Source organism: Sus scrofa, chromosome 14, assembly GCF_054392235.1.
Source record: "Sus scrofa isolate SSC_HxYL_T2T_F1_AM1 chromosome 14, Sscrofa_HxYL_maternal_Yorkshire_Landrace_v2.0, whole genome shotgun sequence".
NCBI classification, from domain to species: domain Eukaryota; kingdom Metazoa; phylum Chordata; class Mammalia; order Artiodactyla; family Suidae; genus Sus; species Sus scrofa.
The window spans coordinates 34,838,387-34,859,869 of record NC_139396.1 but is presented as its reverse complement, the minus strand read 5'-3'; the positions used below and the strand labels follow the sequence as shown (position 1 = coordinate 34,859,869).

The 21,483-nt window shown below is 47.3% G+C and overlaps 1 protein-coding gene and 1 long non-coding RNA gene across 30 annotated transcripts in view; one reads left to right on the top strand and one right to left on the bottom strand.

The window, feature by feature from the left end:
• The window catches only part of MSRA (methionine sulfoxide reductase A), a 383,609-nt gene that overhangs the window by 40,200 nt on the left and 321,926 nt on the right, over positions 1-21,483 (bottom strand). Inside the window, exon 8 of one of the 29 annotated variants that reach the window (XR_014828472.1) lies at positions 530-1,704. The exons of the other annotated variants lie outside the window; for them this stretch is intronic. The gene's annotated coding sequence lies outside the window, so the exon portion shown is untranslated. Of the gene's footprint in view, positions 1-529; positions 1,705-21,483 lie in introns of those variants that run through there. 29 annotated transcript variants of the gene reach the window in all.
• Positions 530-4,903, top strand: LOC146396486 (uncharacterized). Its single transcript, XR_014828474.1, has 2 exons — positions 530-1,240; positions 1,794-4,903. It is a non-coding gene; the product is annotated as an uncharacterized LOC146396486 (long non-coding RNA).

Here is a 21,483-nt window from a genome sequence, read left to right as displayed (position 1 = left end):
CCCAAATGCCTTTTAGGAGCCATGGGAGATCCAGATATAGAACATCCACCCATCTATCCCTTCTTCCATCCATCCATCCATCCATCCATCCATCCATCCATCCATCCATCCTCCCACCCACACATCTGTCCATCCATTCACCCCCCCACCCATCCATCCATCCACCCACCTATCCATCCACACATCTACCCACCCATCCATCCATTCATCCATTCACTCATCCATCCATCCACCCATCCATCTACCCATGTATCCGTCCATCCATCCATCCATCCAAAAAAAATTTACCAAGAACCTATTGTGTGTCAAGCAGCTTATGGGTTTCTGGAAACACAGAGATGAAAAAAACATAGTCCTGAATCTAGAAAAAGAAAGGGATGTAAGCTAAATGTAAGTGCATTTTCCTACCGTGAACTATCCCTAGAAGGGTCCATAAACCAGGACATTTCACCAGTTATGGGCTAATCAGGAAAATTGTACAGGAAAGGTGGCCACACCATCAGCATCCTTCATAGGTCCATTGGGATACTTTTTTTTTTTTTTTTTTGGCTTTTTAGGGCTGTACCCATAGCATATGGAAGTTCCCAGGTTAGGGGAGGTGAATCAGAGCTATAGCTGCTGGCCACAGCCACAGCCACAGCCACTCAGGATCTGAGCTGCATCTGTGACCGACACTACAGGTCATGGCAACGCCAGACCCCCAACCCACTGAGTGAGGCCAGGGATCGAACCTGCATCCTCATAGATACTACTTGGATTCTTTTCTGTTAAGTCATGATGGGAACTCCCTCTGGCATACTCTTAAAGAAGGAAGTTTCAAAACTGAACTGTCGCAGTGCTCTCAATGGGAAGTGAGGGCCAGCACCCTGAGGCTCCAGCACCCTCTCTGGCTGCCCACCCAGAGGCCAGCCCTCCTCCTCACCCAGTGACCTGGAAAAGTTTTAGCAGGAGGAGATCCTTTTGGTTGAGTCTTAAATCAAGAGTAGGAGGTACCACCTCACACTGGTCAGAATAACCATTAATTACCAAAAAGTCTACAAACAATAAATGCTGGAGAGGGTATGGAGAAAAGGGAACCCTTCTACACTGCTGGTGGAAGTGTAAGTTTGTACAATCACTACGGAGAAAAGTACGGAGTTTCCTTGAAAAACTAAAAATAGGAGTTTCTATTGTGGCTCAGCAGGTTAAGAACCCAACAGAGTATCTGGCATTGCCGCAAGATGTGGCACAGGTTGCAGATGTGGCTCGGATCTGGTGTTGCTGTGGCTGTGGTGTAGGCTGGAAGCTGCAGCTCCAATATGACCCCTAGCCTGGGAACCTCCCTATTCTGCAGATGCTGCCCTAAAAAGAAAACAAACAAACAAACAAAAACCCCAAAAAACTGAAAATAGAGCTAGCATACATCGATCCCATTCTTGGGCATATATCCCGAGAAGAACATAATTCAAAAAGATACCAGCACCCCTATATTCATAGCAACACAATTTACAATAGCCAAGGCATGGATAGAGCCTAAATGTCTATTGACAGAGGAATGGATAAAGAATATGTTGTACATATACACAATAGAATACTACTCAGCCATAAAAAGAATGAAATGTCATTTGCAGCAATATGGATGGGCCTAAAGATTCTTTTTTTTTTTTTTTTTTTTTTTTTTTGCCATTTCTTGGGCCGCTCCCACAGCAGGTGGAGGTTCCCAGGCTAGGGGTCTAATCGGAGCCGTAGCCACCAGCCTATGCCAGAGCCACAGCAACACGGAATCCGAGCCGCATCTGCAACCTACACCACAGCTCACGGCAACGCTGGATCCTTAACCCACTGAGCAAGGCCAGGGATCAAACCCGAAACCTCGTGGTTCCTAGTTGGATTCGTTAACCACCCCGCCACTACAGGAACTCCTAAAGCTTCTTATACTAAGTGAAGTAAGTACACAGAGAAAGACAAATATCATATAATACCATTTATATGTGGAATAAAATAATGATACAAATGAATTTATGTACAAAACAGAAGCAGTCTCTGTTTCTGTTATTCTTTGTTTAAGCACACAAACTTAAGGTTATCAAAGGGGAAAGGTGGCAGGGGAGGAATAGATTATACACACTCCCGTATATAAAATAGATAATCACCAAAGATCTACCGTAAAGCACAGGAACTCTACTCAATATTCTGTAATAACCTATATGGGAAAAGAATCTGAAAAAGAACAGATATATGTATATTTATAATTGAATCACATTGCTACACACCTGAAACTAACACAACATTGTAAATCAACTATACTCCAATATAAAGTAATTAATTATTTTTTTATAAAAAAAGAGTAGGAATCATCCATGGATAAAGAGGAAGAGACATTCTGGGCAGGGAAACAGCTTGTGAAAAGGCCACAAAGCCAAACCAAACCCAAACCCAAACCCTCGCTCAGGGAAGAGCGAGCATGGCTCATGCAGGTGTGGCTGGAACATGCAGGGCATGTGAGGTAGGTGACGTTGCAGAGAGGAAGCACGGTCAGGGCTGAAAAGAGCACCCTGTCATTTACTCTCCCTGGAGCTCCTCTCCCCACTGTCCCCACTGTACACGAGCGCTTCTAGGGTAGGTGTCTGCTCCAGCTCATCACAGCCCCACCCTCTTCCAGGGTCTGGCCCAACCAACATGCTTTTTACCAGCCTGCCCCTTCCAGACATCTGAGTCAAGTTTGTGATCCAAGAGGTAAATAAGGAAGACCCTGGATTGCCAGGTCATAAAGAGCAGCATGGAGCCCTGACAGGGCATAAGCGTGGATTGCCACTAACAGGAGGGACAATGGTATACAAGATGCCTTTTGGGTTATCCTTAGCCCATATCCAGGGATTTACCCTAACAAAATCATTCCAAAAGAGACAGCGTTATTTGTGACCAACCATGATCAGTGGTCTTCCCAAAACAAAGGGGCCACCACTAGGGGCCGTGCTGGTCAAGCTGTATGTCTCCGGGCTGAGCCAGGCTGGGGGAAGGAAGGAGACAAGAGGTGCACAGGTGTGTGGGGTGGGGGAGGTGGAGGCAGCACGAGCAAGGAGGAGGGGCCTTCCTGCTGGGGACCAGGATGCTCAGGAAATGACCGACAGCAGGCCTGGCACAGAGCAAGGCCACCGGGCATCCAGCCCATCGGGGCAGGGGAGGCTCCCATCCCACCCCCACCCTGAGCCCCCCTCTGCAGACGCCACCTGCAAGCGAGATGAGAAGATGCTCAGTTAACAAATCTCGGCAGACGGGGATGTTTCAGCCGTGACGCATCACTGCAGATTTAGTATCTGTTCAGGGTGGGGTGTGGGGGGGTGGTTTATTTTTTCCACTAAGTAGTCTTTTTCAGATAACCTCATGTTGAGAACTTACAGGGAGGTTGGACGTTGGGCTGACAAGGGGTCACGTGGGACATCCAAGAAGCTGACCTTGCCCTGGACAGGCAGGCGACTTCTCCAATAGTGAAAAGTGGCAAGTCGCCAAATGTCTAGGGACAGGGCGGTCAAGCGTGTAAAGCCAGTCACGGGAGGGAAGTGTTTTGCAGTCATTGAAAATGACAAGTATGCAGGTGATGAAGCAATGGGGGAAAAGCACTAATAATGTTAAGTGAAAAAAGTACAACAAAAAGAAGTCTCTATACAATGCTTTCGTGTAAAAAATATGTGTCCAGATGGCCAGAGACCAGGATCCAGCCCAGAAAGATGAGAGCAGTGACTGTGATGGGGCAGGGGGGCTACAGTGTTTTTCAAAGTATCTTTCTTGCTGTAGCCTTGCCTTATAATGAAAAAAAAGTTTTACATGAGAGAGAGAGAGAGAGAGAGAGAGACAATGGTTCTCAAACTATGGAGCTGCCTGCCTCCTACCTTAACCAGTTGCAGGGCTTGTTAAACAGCTTACTGGGCCCACCCCAAAGGTTTCTGAGTCAGTAGGTCTGGGGTGGGGCCCAAGAATTTGCATTTTCAACAAGTTCCCAGATGATGCTGGTGCCACTGGGCCCACACTTTGAGAATCATGGGGCTGGTGCATGGCCTCTATGAAGGTATGATCTTGATGTTGAGGAGGATGTCAGGAGCCCAGGCAGCGAGGTTCCAGCTGGCCCAGGAGATGGTGCCAGTCTATGTTCTGATGGATGCAGGGGCCTGGTCACTTCCATGCTGTTTACCGTCAGGGTCACCAACTCACCAAGGTCACTTAGGTTGCCACCCTGGCTCACAGAGACTATTATGGGGGGTAGTGGCTACCAGCACCCCGAGTGTCTGGAATCTCTCACTGGGCAGCTGTTCTTCCACATCTGCTCTTAGCATCCCTGTGGTCCCCAAGAATCCAGATATGAAGGGGAGAACCATAGAGACCCATGGGTAAACTAAACCTACTGTTGGCTTTCATAGGTGAAGAAACCAAAGCCCTGAGGGAAGCCACACAGCTGGCTCCTGGCAGAGTGGAGACTACAACCCAGGGCTCCCAGCTCCCGGGCCCCAGCTCTTCCTCTCAGGAGCAAGCAGAACCCCTCTATCAATATTCAGTCACCGACAAAGACATCAGCTGGCCTGGCCTTTCAGTCTGAGCAGGTGTTGCTGATGAAAGCTTGAGCACGGGACCAGCACTCGGAGCCCAGCGGTCACATGAGTGCCCCCGCCACCCGGGGTTCAAGGCGAGACCCTCCTGGACCACTGGCCCCTGTGCTGCTGAGAAACTTCATCCTGGCAGGCCAGGGGTCTGTGCAAAGCAGGTCCCAGCTGGCTGGCCCTGGGAGACTCGGCCCCTCCTAGACAGCGCCTGCACATCCATGACCCTCCTTTGAAAAACTGTTTTGCCTGCAGGAGTTTGCCCTGTGAACTTGCCATAATTAAAGCCGCATGGAGAGACCCAGCAGAGGTTCAAATCTGATTTCAAAGCCGGCAATCAGCCCAGCGTTCTGAAAGAAACACGCTGCCTACGGTCCCCAGCTCTGGTTCACTGGCTCCCAGCCGTTTCCATGAGACATTTTGGGGCTACATCTTGCTGGGCAGATGCAAACCCAAAAGGCTGGAAGTGCAGAGTGCACTTCTGGCTAAAAATTTCTACACTCCTTACCTCATGCACCCAGATGCCCGATCTCACCCAGCCAAAGGACATTGCTCCAGAGAAGTGCTGCCCACTGACAGAGCCAGTTACTGCTACTTTAAGAAACAAAGACTCAACATCTGCAATGGAAAGAGATGGCTACTAGCAATCTGAAAGGATCTGATTCCTCATAGGTCAAACTGTGCTTCAAAGCAGAGGCCTCACATAGATTCTGGCAGAAATCTCCTTAAAGGGGATTCAGGCCACCTTGTGGTTTGGGATTCTGCCAGTCAAGAATGTCAAATGTAATTAATGTAAAATCATGCAGGCAAACTGGCTTGGTTTTTTTCCCCTCTGGTTGGGTCCACCTGTGACTTACTCCCCCCAAATCCTTGTGATCATTACTGTCAGTATGATGGATCACGGGGGTCCTTCCACACGGCTGCATATAACGTGAACCACCATCATCAGTTAGGCCCTAACTTCACAGGCCCATTTTACAGATGAGGAGCCTGCGTCATGTTCAGGAAGTGTGACCATTCACTCAAAGCCTCGCAATGAGTGATTCTTAGACCCCCTTTTGCCGCTCTTGAGCCCCACCCTCCTCTGCTTCTTTAAAAAAATAGGATTTCCCTGGGGTTTGAGGTGCTTAATCACAGCTAGTATTTATCAAGCACATGCTACATCTCAGGCACGATTCTACGATTTACACGGGATAACTTATTCATTATTTACCAAACCCTTGGAGGCAGGGACCCTCATTATCTTCATTCTCCAGATTGGTTAAATGAAGCAGGTGGAGAGGGAATGTGCCGTGCTGAAGAGTAAGCAGGAGAGCAGAGATTCAAGCCTAGGCAAAGTGGCAGCAGAGCCTATGACACTGACATTGTGCCTCTATTTAGGCACTGTCTTAATCTGTACTTGACTGCACATGGAGGTGCAGTTCTGAGGACACCTTGCAGCGAAGCAATCCCAGTGGTTTTTGCTGTTCCTGGTTGACTGCAGAAGCAAAGGCTATGAGGATCCATTCTCAAAAAGCATCAGCGTCCCAAGGAATACGTCATCTCATATGTACGTGCTGCACTAATGTTGGCCAAATGATTCAGTTAAAGGAATAGATGGTCCATCCACAAAGCAACAAGGAGATGCTCAGGCTGTCAGGCACGCCAGTTGGCAACCCAGAAAGGGAAGTAATTAACAGAACCTGAACAGAAGGTTCCAGGGGGCCACAGTCTTTCCAAGGCCCTTCAGAAGAAAGTCCTTAATCGGATGGGGGAGGGGCACCATTATCAAGTAGGAAGCCACGTTAGTAACCATCTCATTGGAAAATCCACAGAGAAACCGCCAATCCAATTCAGATTTTATTGACCTAATAATTCCATGCCAGTGCAAAGAAGGGAGGGGTCTGCAGAGTGGCAAAATCGGGTCAGTTATAAGGACAGGAGTGATGATGATGGGCTTTTGTACCACGTCCTGCAACTTGGCTTTGGCCTCTCCAGATGGTTGGTGGTCTTTGCAGGGTGGCAGGCACCTGCAGAGTGTACCCGAGCATGTCCCCCTGCTCCCATTAGTGATGTGGTCCCCTGTAGGCAAAGAGACTGATGCAAGCATGGCATGGGGACCAGGGACCCATCTCCCATTAATCCTCGACTCCCCACTGATGCTCGGCCATCAAGATCCTATGCCTGCCCCTGGTCCCTGCCTCTCCAAACTCAGTCTGTTCCTACCGAGGCATCCATAGAACATCATCCCACTAGGCATTAAGAGAGAAACATGAGCATATGGATTCAGTTCTGCAAGTACCCTTGTGGTAGTGCCGCAGCTATGACTCCTTTATCCACCCCAGGCGTCCAAGCTGTGGTGCCCGGTGCCAATAACTCCTGCTCAGGTTACATCTAACAAAGTCAGATTGAAGCAGAGCTGACGCTGGCCTTGTTTTTTCTAAATGTACTGGGGATGAGGAGGAGGGAAGATGCCAGAGAGAGGCAGGAAGAGGAGGAGCAAATATGTGTCTGTACAAGCCAATTGCAAAAGACTCTTATCTATTCAAACGTACAAGAGACTGAAAGGCAAAACTGAAGGGAAAATGGAAACTAAATGGTTAAGCTCTCTGAATCTTTAAAGCAAAGACCCTTGACCCAGCCAGCTATATCTGTGTGAGTGTTTTCTTCCAGCATACAGTGGGAAGAACACAGAGAGACCTACGCTGTAGTTTTACTTGTCATCTGCTAGGTATAAGGCCTTGGCAGGTTATACAATATCTCTGAGACTTAATTTACTGATCTGGAAATCAGACTCAGAACACCTTCCTCACAGAATTCCATGAGGCACATCTGGAAGGCACCCAGGATTGGCCTAATCAGTGATTCCCCGTATCTCTAACTTAGCACCAGGGCCATGTAGGGCCTCCCCACTCCCACCAAGACAGCCAATAGATCTCATCGCACAAGGCCCTGGATTCAGGAGAATCATGATTTTCCCCTGACCTTTCTCTATCCATAATCCTCAAATTATATTCTGTGAGTTCACTTCTGCACTTTTTGTTATAAACTCTACAGGCAAAGCGTTCTGGGACCAAAAGGATCCTAGGAATTTGGCCTGGAGAACAAAAGCCCATCAGCTCACCGCACTGAACAGAAGGAGGCTTGACTCCTCCATCAATCAGCCAGCCAGCAGGGGAAAAGGTCTCCACGGGTGTCCCAGTGCTTGCGTGTAAGCCAGGAACGGGCTGTTCAGTGGCCGGGGGAGGGCAAGCCCCAGCTCAGGATGCTGAGCACGGCAGTGACTCACACGCCTGCCTCCCAGTCGGGTTCTTGGGCTTCTCCTGGATTCCGGAAGCCAGTGGCCATGACGTGGACCCCACAGCCGAGGTGTGGCTGCAGTGGTTTTTACATCCTCCCCCTTCTCAGGTCCTTGCATCTGCTCAAAACCCTCCAGAGGCTGCATGGCCCAGCCCATCACGTCCAAGTCCTTCATCCCACCCTGAGGTCCTGCCATAACCTGGCCCTTCCTCATGGCTTCCCACTTACTTCATCCCCACAGCATTCCCCGACCCTGCCCCACACACACCTGCTCTCTCACCTGGTGTCCCCACAGTTCCACAAACCGCATGTGTCCAGCCGCTGCACCTGCAATCATCCTGGCTTCCTTCCCAGAGCATCCTACCCCCTCTCTCTCCCCTGAAAGGTCACTCTTGACCTTGGTCAATGGCGAGCTCCGGCTCTGCTTCTTCCATGAAACCCACAAAGGCAGCAGCACAGTGTCCTGTGAGAGCATAGCCACACAGGCTACCTGGTTACTGTGAACAGCTTACTAACCTCTCCAGTCCTTAGCGGACTGTCTGGAAAAGGACAATACTCATAGCAAGGGTCTCATGGGCCAGATGGGGGAAGAAATAAAACTGTGCGTGTAAACACTCAGCACACGGCTTGGCACACAGTCAGACCCTTAGAGGAAAGCTTATGTTTAACCTTATTGGAATTTCTAAACCACAGAGAGTTGTCCACTCAAATTTTAAACTCACAAAAATTTTCATTATGAGCCCTGACTATTCCAGCCTTCTCTGGCCAGTCCCTGTAGGGCCAGCAGTCTGTTGCGCATCATTCAGTTTTAGTCACTGTGGTTTTTCATATCTTTGCTCTGTCCGATTGCGGCCCTCCTCCCTTTGTTCACATCCACGGAGACCCAGGTGGGCGTGGATCCATGTGGCCTGGAACAGGCTGTGTAGGTCAGATGCTCTGAGATTCAGCTACATTATCTGGAAATAGGGAAAACGGCACTTGCCCTACTTACCTCGTAACACTATCGTAGGGAGCAAAATAAAATACACTGGTACGTGTGCAGGCATCTTCTAACTGCAGAGCACCACAGATGCATAAGGAATCTGTTTATCTTATTTGCAAGCACGGTGAAAATAATCTCCATGGAGTTCACTTAGAAAATGACTCTAAACACTTTCAGCTCAATGAGGCCTGTGATTGTAATAGTCTATTTCTTAATTCTTAATTGGACCCCTCTGGCTCATGTGGCAGCCGCTGCCCAGCAGGGCCAGCGACACCCAGTGAGAAGGCCTGGAGCTGCACTGGAGGTGAAAGGTGGCGGGGCCCACAGCCTGGGTGAGAAGAGCTTGCAGCGTCCTCCAGAGCAGAGAACCAGAGGCATCCAAGCAAACAAAGAAGCGCATGGTAGAGGAAAAGAGGGCTTGCAGAGGAGAGGGAGGCTGGTGAATTGTGCACAGCCCCTCGCACACCATGCTAAGCAGCCCATGCTCTGCACTGGCCAGGGGACCCATCTCCTCTCCCCAACTCCCAAGTGGGGCAGATATGGCTCTTTGCTGCTGTGTACTTTTGTCCAGGCAAAAAGTTGAGAATGAGACAAACAACCGTGCCATTCCCAGTGCAGGGACCATGTTGGGAAGGGCTGTGTCACATTCACAATTTTGCATTCATCATGGTCAGAGACATTGGCAAAGCTGAGGTTTGAGGGCCGATGATGCTCTTTCAGAGTCCAGCATGAAGAAGAGTCACTGAAGTCACAAAGCTGCACTTCCTCACTCTCAAATCTGCACCACCTCTAAAGGTTGAGGTGGCAAATGACCTCTTTTTTTTTTTTTTTTTTGCTATTTTAGGGCCATGCCTGAGGCAAACGGAGGTTCCCAGACTAGGGGTTGAATCGGAGTTTGTAGCTGTTGGCCTACACTACAGCCACAGTCACAGCCACAGCAATGCGGCATCAGAGCCGCGTCTGCGACCTACAACACAGCTTGTGGCAAAGCCAGATCCTTAACCCACTGAGCAAGGCCAGGGATCAAACCTTCATCCTCATGGATCCTACTCAGGTTCACTAACTGCTGAGCCGCGAAGGGAACTCCCAAATGACTTCTTTTTTGATGTTCAAGTTCTTTCTGGTATTTATCTCTTTCCTGATTTTGTTCCAAAATAATACACCCTAAAATAATCGATAAACTGAGTTTTATCAATCACCTCTCAGGACAGAGAGAGCTCTGTTTCATAATTGGGGTGGCAGAGACAGTGCAATGGGTGAGCGTGGCGTGGCCACATCCCTGGGGGATTATTTGTAGAATCATGGAGAGGAGATTCGAATCATACCTAGGACATGTGTTCTAAAGACTAGCTGGTGTGTGTGCACATGTACAGGTATGTGACAGCAGTCTTAGAACAAAATGCAGGTGCCTTTCTTTCTCCATGGCCAGGAGAACAGATCCACGCACCAACCCACAGGCTGACCCACAAGACCTCGTGGTATGAGGACATCTGTAATATATTTCCCCCTTCTTGCTGTTGATTGTGACAAGCAGTGCCATTCCCCTGATATCCAGGTATATTTCAGGGACTGGAGATGGTAGGTGAAGAGGAAAAGGACTCAGGACAAGGGAGAGGCACTTACAAGTCATCACAATGTGGGTCCCTCCAGGCTATGGGCCAAGCCATCCTTCTCTGTGTTGACAGAGCAGGTGATGGGGTGGTTATTCTTACCGGAATTATTGTTGGGTAAATAACTGACTTAATGAGAACTGACATTTCATTAAAAGAAGAGTATATTTAACAGCTTCAGTGTGAAATCCCCTTCCTTAGAAACCTCAGACATTGGCTGATCCTCTGCCTAACTTGCTCTGTCTTGACTGGCCACATGGACGCTTTGCTGCCATATATAACAGAATCAAAGAATTCCATCATAAGAACAGTTCTTATCTTCTCTTGGGGAGCATTGCCAGAGAAGAAGGAGCATGAACATTAGAGCCAGAAAATCTATATTTACCTCCTGGCTTTGCCACTGATGGGCCATGTGATCTTGGGCAAGTCATTTGATTTCTGTGAACATAATGGTTTCCTCAGCTGTAAACAAAGGTACCAATTATCTAGTAGCAGATGGTGAAGATGACCTGCGAGAGTATTTTGAAGCTGCAGAATGTGCTATGAATGTTGGTTGTTATTAAACCAAAAAGCAAAAATAATGACAAAACAAAATTTTATAACGGTTTCCCTGCTGACCTTTACTGAAGACTCAACATCAGGTTTCTTCTTCAACAAGAACAGATATATGTGCCAAACAGCCAACAAAAATGAGATGATGGAACTTTGCCTGGGTGGATACTCCAGTATGAACTCATGGTTCCATAGCCACTTAGGTGAATGTGTGAATGGCTGTTCCTCCTGTATCTACTATAAGTTATAAGGATGATTTTAAACCTGGAAAACTGATGGTTAATTCTCATTTACATACTTTCTTCCTATGACTGTTTTTTAAAAACATGTCTAATGGGCTCTAGTTAACTTGAAGAAATGATCGAGCTATCAATATTGCACAAATAGGATGATTACTGATGACCATTATCTAGCACATATTAATAGTTATTTTAATCTAGATCCCATTTTTAATAACAGTTTTCATTCTAAACCAAACTTTGGTTTGGTTATACTGTAAATTCCTGTAATTCTTTTCATGGCCTTAATTTCAGACGGACTTTGAGAACACGAAGCACCACAAATCAAGGCAAGCAAAGGTCAAAAGATGAGCCCCCACTGTAGTGCAGTGGGGTTAATGATCTGGCTCATCTCTGTGGAGGCCAATTTGCTGTAGCTCTGGCATAGGTCTCAGATTGGATCCCTGGCCTGGAAACTTCCATATGCCATGGAAGCGGCTGAAAAAGAAAGTAAAAAGACTACCCTGCCTCTTAATTGCATCTGACAGTAATTTATACCCTGTACATAAAGGGGTCTCCATAGGTGGCATTGGGTTTGCTGTAAATATATTTAGTTTTGAAATTAGTGTCCACTCATTTCTTTAGGTACTTGGCCTGCAATTAAGGCACCCCACCATCAGGTGGCAGGAGTGTCATAATCATGTTGTATCCAGGTAAGACTGTCTACAATAGCTTATTTCTTAGCTGAGAGGGAGAACCCTATTTTCTTCCTCAAAAAAAATTATGAAAAGATCTACATTTAAACAGTATTTAAAAGACCACTTTCATTTTTAATATTTAAGATAAAGTAGTATAAAACCATTGTACTCTTTACCTTAAGTATTCATCTTTAATTACTCAGTCACTACTTAATATAACTGTTTCTCCCCCAGAACGGAATGCAGAGTTCATCCTAAGCTCACTAAGAATCCTGAGCTTGGATTCTGACACTTGCCCTTTTGGCTTCTGAAGTTCATGCCCGCTGTTTCCGCACACCTGGGGGGGTGCGGTCACTGGGCACAGCTGTGTCTGTCCTATAACCACAAGAATTCTGCCATCTGACTATGCTGTTCAGAGACAACTAGAGGGGAAGCCTTGCATCACTTTCCTGGCTATCAGATCAGCTGGAAGGCCCTTCAGAGTTGACAGTCCCGTCTCCCAGGCAGAGGGGAAAAGCGGCTACAGACAGGTACAAGCACCTGTGAGCAGCAAACACCACATATCTTTTCACTAAATGGAAGAAAGTCATGTTCTGCTCTTTCTTAGGGGAGAAACATGCCTCCCGCCCAAGGGAATCTTGAGATATCAGTGCATTTAAATATAAGCTCTCTCTCTTTGTGGTTCCCTTAGTAACAACTCTCACTCAGGGTCAGATTCAAACTGTCTCACAATTGCTTTAGAAAAGAGCTTTTATCTTTTATCACAAAACAGTGCATCTTGCAAATAGCATTTGTGCAGATAGCTAGGCAGAGTTTTAAATGCCCATCTAGATGGTTCCATCCCCAGAAGGCATTGTGGGTAAGACCCAGTTACAGTGGCTTTGGCCCAAAGTGGTACCTCTCTAGCCCTCTGCTGAGCGGGACCTACAACCTTGCCCCAGGACCCCTGCAGACCAACACTGACAGTCCATGGCTCACTTGTTCCCCTTCCGATTTCATAAAGGGAAACGCCTTTTAGGAAATAAAATGATACTATGGTATTTAGGTCTCGTTTTTAAGTTTTAAGGTTCCAAGGGTTTTGTTTTGTTTTGTTTTGTTTTTTGTTTTTTGTCTTTTTGTCTTTTTGCTTTTTCTAGGGCTGTTCCTTCGGCATATGGAGGTTCCCAGGCTAGGGGTCTAATTGGAGCTGTAGCCACTGCGCTATGCCGGAGCCACAGCAACACAGCATCCGAGCCTCGTCTGCGACCAACACCACAGCTCACAGCAACGCTGGATCCTTAACCCACTGAGCAAGGCCAGGGATCAAACCCGAAACCTCATGGTTCCTAGTGGGATTCGTTAACCACTGCGCCACGATGGGAACTCTAAATTTCAAGTTTTTTAAAAAAATCAAATAATAGTGTTGCATTTAGATCTTGTTTTTGAATTTTAAGTTTTTTTTTTTTTAAATTGGGATTTTTCTGATTAGACTTTCAAGGCAGGGATTGGGGAAGAGGCCTTAAAATGACTCATTCTGTAAAAAGGAGTTAAGACTATTTTAAGCTTTAAGAATGTATCATCATAATCACCATTGTTTTATGTACTAAACTAAGAGTACAGGACTAATTTGGGAGTCAGAATGGATGTTTTAGGGCATACTTGTACCAAGCTCCATATCAGTGAGGCTTCCTCTCTATGGCTTCGTGACTAGCTGTCATTCTGCTGCTGCCTGGTTGTCCTGGGCAGGGTGTTTGCTCCTGCCCATCAGGGAATTCTACTGATGGGCAGCTCCAAGCACTTGGAGATCCTTCCTGATGCTCCTGATCCCTGGAGTAGGCACACTCTTTTCTCCCCTCCAAGGACAGCCAACCATAGCCTTCACACATCACTTGGGTGTGTTCTTCTCAGCCTAAATGGAGCCACTTTCTCAAACCCTCCTCACAAGGCTCCTCTCATCTCAGTTACCCTCCTCCAGGCTGCTATCCCCAGTATTCCCCAGGTTCCCTGGTGTTCAGGAGCTCCGTGAGGCCTGGGCACAGCCAGATTCAGAGCATCGGGCTCATCCAACAGGCCGCTCTTGGTTCCCTGCTGCCTCTGACACGTGCTCGAGGTGCGACTCGGGGAAAACTAACACCTCTGTGCCGACAGTGGCTTCTCAGGGTTATTATTAACAAACTAAATTAAATGACACTAGATAAGAACATATATCAGGTATCTAGCACAGTGACCAGCCCATGAATACTCTCGGCAACACGTAGCTAGTAACAACAATGCTAATTGGAATACAACAAGATTGGAAGAATTCAGGTAAATCAAGAGCAGCTTTCACAGAAGAGATACTGGGGGTCTGGGTCTAGTGGTCAGTATGGTCAGTTAAGTCCCCCATTATCTTGGCAACGCACTGACTCACTGGCTAAGTGAGCATGAATGTGAACACAGTGATGGTGCTCGGGACCCAAAAGATGGGGAGATGCCTCCCATCACAAGGAGCCCAACAGGAAGGGCAGCTGGTCCCAGCACCAGAGATGGGCTTGTGGGGCAGATATGTCAGAGCAACAAGTGGCGCAGGGCTGTGGGAACATGGAAGATGGGTCCAGGGTCTGGCCAGGCTTGAGAAAAGGTTTTCAGGAGGAGATGCCACCACCTGACCCCAAATCAAACCCACCCACAGCTGCGACCACAGGTCTCACCTCTGACGTTCACATCAAGACCAGATGAGTGGGCAGCTCGCCTTAGCCCCGGGATATCTCAGGTCGGCCCCAGGAGAATTCCATAGGGGCAGCACCAGCTGGCTCAGGGCCCACCCAGTCTCTGCCCAGCCCAGGGTCAAGGTCCAGCCCTCCTCGCTGGCAGGCCCACGGCATGGGGCGCCAAACTGTAGGCAGGTGGCTTTGGTATAAATTTAGAGCCCTTTGCTTCCTCTGCCCACTCATAACTTCACACATTTCCCCAAGCTGCCTTCGCCTGGAACAGCTTCCCTAAAAGAAACATGAAACCTCTTTTCCTTTTTTCTTTCTCTAAAAAAAAAATATTCTTTGAGTCCATATGCTCTGGAAGCCACCCAGATTCAATGGCCACTCTGTCACAAGGCCACCACTACAGGATGCCAGGGACTGCCCAGACCTATCCTTCTCTCCTGTCTGTCCTGAAGCAGCAGGAGAATGAGGCAGGAAAGGTTTGCTCCAGTCAGATAACAGGAACAAAAAGGGGTGGAGGGAATCCCACCTCTGCACTGATGAGGGGGTCAAGGCATGGGGGGCGGGGTGGGAGGACACACCTGGGAGCGCAGAGTCCTGGGTTCACCACTAACCAGCCCCTGACCCTGGCCCAGGCATTCTGGCGTCCTGCATCTTAGCTTTCTCATCTGAAAGCCCAACAAGAGGGCGGGACGGGTCCTCCTTTCCTCCAGCGGGGGGTCAGGAAGACATCCATCTCCCTGAGATGGGGACTAGCACCACAGCCCTGATCCATGGAGTTAGGCAAGTAAAAAGTTAACGCTCCCAGTCTATAAGTAGTTCCTGCTGTTGCAGATAAAATTAAATGGCATGGCTATTTTGGTGGAAAATCAGGTAAAAATGCTGAAAAATAAACTCTCTATCAAATGCCAGCGGCACCCCCCCAACTCCCCACCGTGTTCTTTTTTTATGCCCATTTGGTATTTGTTTTTAATTCTGGCTGATTGTCAACTTTAAAACCTGATGCACAGAGTGGCTTGCTATTCCGGAGGCGTTATTTTAAGATGAAACAATGTAAATTCTGACTTTGGATGGCAGATGGCTGGCAGTTCACTGTTTGGCAAACCAACTGGTATGGTATGTTGGAAATTCAGAGCAGCGGGTATGCAGTTCAATTTGAAACCACCACAGATGCTTGGAGGGAGCGGGGGAGGGGTGCAAGCTGGTCAGGAAATTAAGAACAGTACTCTGAGCTCAGAGGGGAAAAAAGATGATAATTAGCTGAAAGTTTGCTGCTTCCAGTATCTACTTTTTCTTTTTTTCTTTCTTTCTTCTTTTTTTGGTTGCTTCTTAGAAAACCAGGAAGGTCCTTAGAAGCCGGCCCAGCGAGAAGCTTCTAATTTTGCTCCACTGCTGTCTGTTTGGCAAAGCTCAGCCTCCATGAGAAATTCAAAGGTGAGGGAAAAGCAGATAAAGAGAAGCTCAAACATGTTCCTTCACAGAGGTGCCAAGAGCAATGTTACATAAGCAGCCCGCCTCTAAGCTGAGTTTTAAGACAGGCTCGATGAATGATGTTCCGCGAAGGAAGGACTAGGATGCACAGTTAGGAAAGACCCACACGCTAAATGGACAACACAAGGTTTCTACATCCAGGGAACTTCCCCAAACAAAGTCGGAGGGATGGAGGGTCTACAGGGCACTTGGATTAGATTCTAGGTGGTATGGATTGTGTCCTGGGTGCCTGTCCTCAGAGGCTCTGAACTCTGCCCAGAGTCCCCCACCAACAAAGGTCTATTCGAAGTCAGGGAAGACACAGGGCACTTTTCAAGAAGGCCCCTCAGGCTGCAAACCTCAAACTGTCAAAAGTCCAGTCCAGTGGAATGTCAACACAAGGTATTAGAACAAGAACTATTGGGCGGGGCCGGGGGGGGGGTTAATGTGTGAACGGAACTATTTCTCATTTCCTCTGAATTTGTACAATGGCTGGAAGGTAAGCAGGGAAGTATCTGTTAAGTGGCCCACAATTCTCTTGTGGGGTTCCGGGTGCCTACAGTGGACAGGCCACCCCAGCCGAGGAACCCGGATGAGGTCCGCCAGGTAAGATCCTGAGACTTGACAGTAACCCTCAAACCACTCTTGCACTAAGGCTCCCCTGGGGCAGGCAGAGGAGCTTGCTTTGATGACCCTGAAAGGCAGCAAAGATCCTGCTTTGGGTGTCTATGGATGACAACAACTAACTCCAGAGCACCAGTCTCAGCAACTGTGAATCACTCAAAGGGGGCGGGGATAATCTGGTCACTAGACTGCAAGCAGGTGTTTTGGCCAGAACGCCAGCTCATTAAAATTCCAATTTATAACTTAATTACTCATCTGGACCTTCAGTAATGAGCAAAGGGTCTCTGGGTTTTAAAATGAAAATACTGCTATGAGCCCGTGTGTACCATTTCTCCAGCAGAGCATCGCCAGGAAGAGGTCTGGGGCTGGTGGGCACTGCTCCCTGCCTCCCCTCTCACACAAGCTTGAATGGATGAGGGTGTGTGTCCTTGCTGTCAGTGGCCATGGACCACCTGCAAGCTCCAGGCACTGGGGGACAAGAAGATGCGGATCCTGCCCTCAAGAACTTTCCATCTAAGGGGATTAATAAGGAGTGAATGTACATCATCACAGTTGTGGGAGGGCCTGGAGGACAGAGAGATAAAGAACCAAGGGATTTGGAGTTCCTAGTTTCCTGAGGAGACATACTGTTCCCTTCTGGAAGAGAGGTCCTGACACAAGAGACTGATAGATTCCTCTAATGCTTTACATTGGCCACGTGGGTCAATGGGAGGTGTGGGGGGGACAAAGGCTCTCAAGCCTCTCCCTCCATTGTGGCCCAGAGAATTAAGCTGGACTTGGCCATGTTCCCAGTTTCTACGGAGAACTGGTTCAAATCCCTGAGAAGGGGCTTTATCAGGATGGATTCCCCAGCTTGGAAATAAATCCGGAACTGTGGTGCTTTGAATACAGAATTACCTGGAAGACAAAGAAATCTAAGGAAGACGGATGCAGATGATAGGAGACCGGACATTTCTGGGCGGGAAATACTGTGCTTGTTAGATCACCAACCACAAAATGTGAACCACACCAGTGAAAGAGGCTGGCGAGGGTCCCTGAATACATTTCTTGTGAGTGCTCTTAACACCAAATGGATCAAAAAAAAAATTTTTTCCCCCAAGATGCCGCAAAAAAACAGCATGTCCTTCTGTTGTTTCAAAAATGACATTTAAGCAGCAGTGAAGCTGAGTGTACTGGGGTGGGGGAGGGGGCAGTGGCTGGGACAGAAGAACAAAAGATCTAGGGGCCAGGAAGGGAGGGGGTCTGTCAGGACAGCCTAGGTTGGTGGAGGCAACTGTGTTTGAACATGGAACAGGAGGGAAAAGCAAGGCTAGGAGGCCAGGAGGGGGATCAGCCTGGCATGCAGGAGTTTGATTTTCCAGCCTCTCAAGCAACATTTTGCACAAAGGTCCCCATCTGAGACCACTCTCCCCTTGGGACACGTGGTGGGGGAGGAGACAGAAGGGGCTTCTCTGAGTCTAAGGGGCCTGGACTGCTTGACTAGGAGTCGTGTCTATAAAAAAAAAAAAGCCCATCTTGTGTATGAAGAGGAAACAGTTGAGGTATGAAAAACTCAGAAATGGGAGTGGGGCCGAGAGATGTCGCAGTGACCCTTCCCCCCACCACATTGTTAAAGAGCCACACCCACGTGTTTGGCTTGGGTTATCTTTGCTTATGGACCACTGAGGGTGGGTATTTCTGGTTTGTTTTAGTGGCCCTAGATATATTTGTATAGAGAAACACATCCTGGACAGTGCAGAAGGAAACAGGGATGGGAAACATTTTTCAAATTACCAAAGTTGTAACCACTTCACATTTTGTGGTTGGTGATATAACAAGCACAGTATTTCCCCCCCATGGGGGGCAGGGAGGGGTGAGAACAAATATCACAAAGTATTTTGGCAAGAGGTCATTGGCAAGAGGTCACATTTTCATTGGGAGGAGAGCTCCCAAATCAGACCTTACCTACATTGTGTCAGGTACCAAGTGCTTTATACACATAGTATTATTAAAATTAATCCTGTGGCAACAAAATGATAGAGGGATTTTTTATACCCATTTTATAGGTGAATAAACTAAGGCTCAGGGAGGTTACCTAGCTTGTCTAAAGCTCACATTAACTTAGGAAAAAGCTGGATGGGATCGCTAGGCTCTCTCACTCCAAGTTTAAGGTTCTCCCTCTGTTTCCTTACAAATGAAAGATTCTGACACAGTGAAACAAAGACACAGGCAACGAGGGAAAGAAAAACCCTCTATCGCATGTGAAGGAAATCAATTCCCTTCCCAGGAAATAAAAGGGAGGCAGTGGGAAGAAAAGCAAAAGAAAAAAACACAGCTACGCCTTGAAAGATGACAGTGTGATGTTAAAAAGTTGAAATTTTTAAGACAGATAAATTAGGGAGACGTTTTTCAAATTACCAAAGTTGTAACCACTTCACAAAGTGGTTTTCTGAAGAGTTACTTCAAGTAGATGGCTTCCTATGTACATTAAAGCTAAGTGCCAAATAAAAATCTTTCACATGTAACTTTTGAGAAAGACAGGTTGGGCTCCTGAGAAGATAGAAAAACTATGAGTCCTCAAGTGTGTCTCTCAGCAGCGGTTCTGCACCCAGTTTCCAGTCTTCAGGAACCCTAATAAAAAGCACAGGCTTTTGTACCCGCAGCATTGAGTCTATACGGTCTGGCAGTGCTGGGGGCTTCAAAGGGCAAGGTACCTATTTCACAGTTGTGCCCACAGCCACAATCAGCAAACTGTAGTAACAGCCTGAAAAGCTGTAAGAAAAGACACAGAACCACAAGTCCCAAGTACAAGTCTCTCAGACAAAAGTTTAATGAACTTTAGAAAGAGACCCCAGAGTCTTTCTGCCAAACGGAAGCACGGCATCATTAAGAGGAATCATGACAGCTAGGGCAGTCGTTGACCTGGGCTAAATCTTCCCCAAAGCATTGCATCTCAAAATGCTTGTTATCTCAGAGAAGGTTGCACTCTCTCTTGCAATTACATCTCCAAGAAACAATATTCTTCTCCTCATTAAATGTTTCAGAGGGTGGCCCTGCTGAAGGTGTAGGATCTTAACCCAGACCATGGAGCCTAAGAGGACAAAGGCAGAGGCCACCAAGGAGTTGCCCAACTCTATTAGGTGGGGTGAGGCTCTTTATTGGGTTGAAAACAGCTTTAATTAGGAGCTTAGGCAAAGAAGCAGATAAGTCATCGCTATATAAAGTGCTTTAATAGACAAAGGCACCAGGAGTCACAAGCTTGCCCAATCACTTTCCATGCTGGTCGTGGTTCAAAGTGGCAGGCTGTGAACTCCAAAAGCCAATTCAACATTTGCAACTCATTATCTCCATGTAACTGGCAGCAGAAAGACACTGTCCTCCCACTAGAGGGTGACCTCTTCCAGCACCAGGACCAGACCCTCTGTGCCTGGCATCCCAAGGAACAGTAGGTCTCTTTGGAAACAGGATGAGTTACCAAAAGTACTGTTTGTGGGATAGGGTTCCGATCCCGAGGTAGGCAGTTTCACTTCATTCCACAACATTTATCAAGTCCATGTTATACATGAACAGTGAAGTGCTGCTGGAGAGTCAACCATGAGCCTGGCCTTCCACCAGCTTAAAATCCTGCTGGGGGATTCCAGGAGGAGAGCAGTAGCAATGATATCTTCCCAGTGCCCCCACAGAATACAAACAAACAGGAGTTCCCGTCGTGGCTCAGTGGTTAACGAATACGACTAGGAACCATGAGGTTTCAGGTTTGATCCCTGGCCTTGCTCAGTGGGTTAAGGATCCAGCGTTGCTGTGAGCTGTGGTGCAGGTTGCAGACGTGGCTTGGATCCTGCGTTGCTGTGGCTCTGGCGTAGGCCGGCAGCTACAGCTCCGATTCGATCCCTAGCCTGGGAACCTCCTTATGCCGCGGGAGTGGCCCAAGAAAAGGCAAAAAAAGACAAAAAAAAAAAAAAAAAAAAAAAAAGAATACAAACAAGAAACAGAGAAACTAAATGCAGAATCAAAAATGCACAGACAATGCTTATAACAAAACCAAGTGACAAAGTATTCCCATGAAGTCCCAAAATACAAGTCAATGGACAAAACCACCAATAGCCACAAGGCACGTGAATTATTGGAATTTGTGCTGAAGAAAGCAGAGGGAGGCAACAGGGCATCTGATGGACCTGAGACACAAAAGCATCCAACAAGAATCCACTGGAAAGCACAGACACTTGAGAACAGCAGCTAAAATTGGGAGCATTTTGTTCACTCTAACAGTAGGAGTATGGAAGGATCAGTGTTTGAACATCTGAAGTGAAGAGGCTGGAGCTGCCTGACCCCTATGAACTGTCAATGAGCTCCTCCAGTGAGCCCACTACCGGGAGTGAAATCAAAATCAAGCAGATAGAAGGTAGAGACATAAAGGAAAGATGTGATCCAGATAAAAGTATAGGAGGGGAGGGGAAACAGGAAACCTCAGAAAGAAAGCCACCATATTTTCTTTTAACATCAGGTGAAACAACAGAAGAAGGAATACTGTTAAGTAAGAAAAGCTAAATAAGCCAATCTTCCTTCTAAAAATGTAGGAAAGGCAAATTTACCTAAGAATTCACTCTTTGCAAAAGAGCCCCCATATGAGGTCTCTCTCCTCTTTGAGGAAGAGCCCCTCTGTTGTGGTAGGCATGCAGGTAGCATTTTATACAAAGTTACTATTAAAAAAAATTAGGAACAAAAGAGTAACTCCTCAGAGAATAAAGGCATGTCAGGGAGATGGGCTCAGAAAGCTATCAAAACTATAGTACATTATTTCAAATTCAGCTAAAGACCTTAAGAA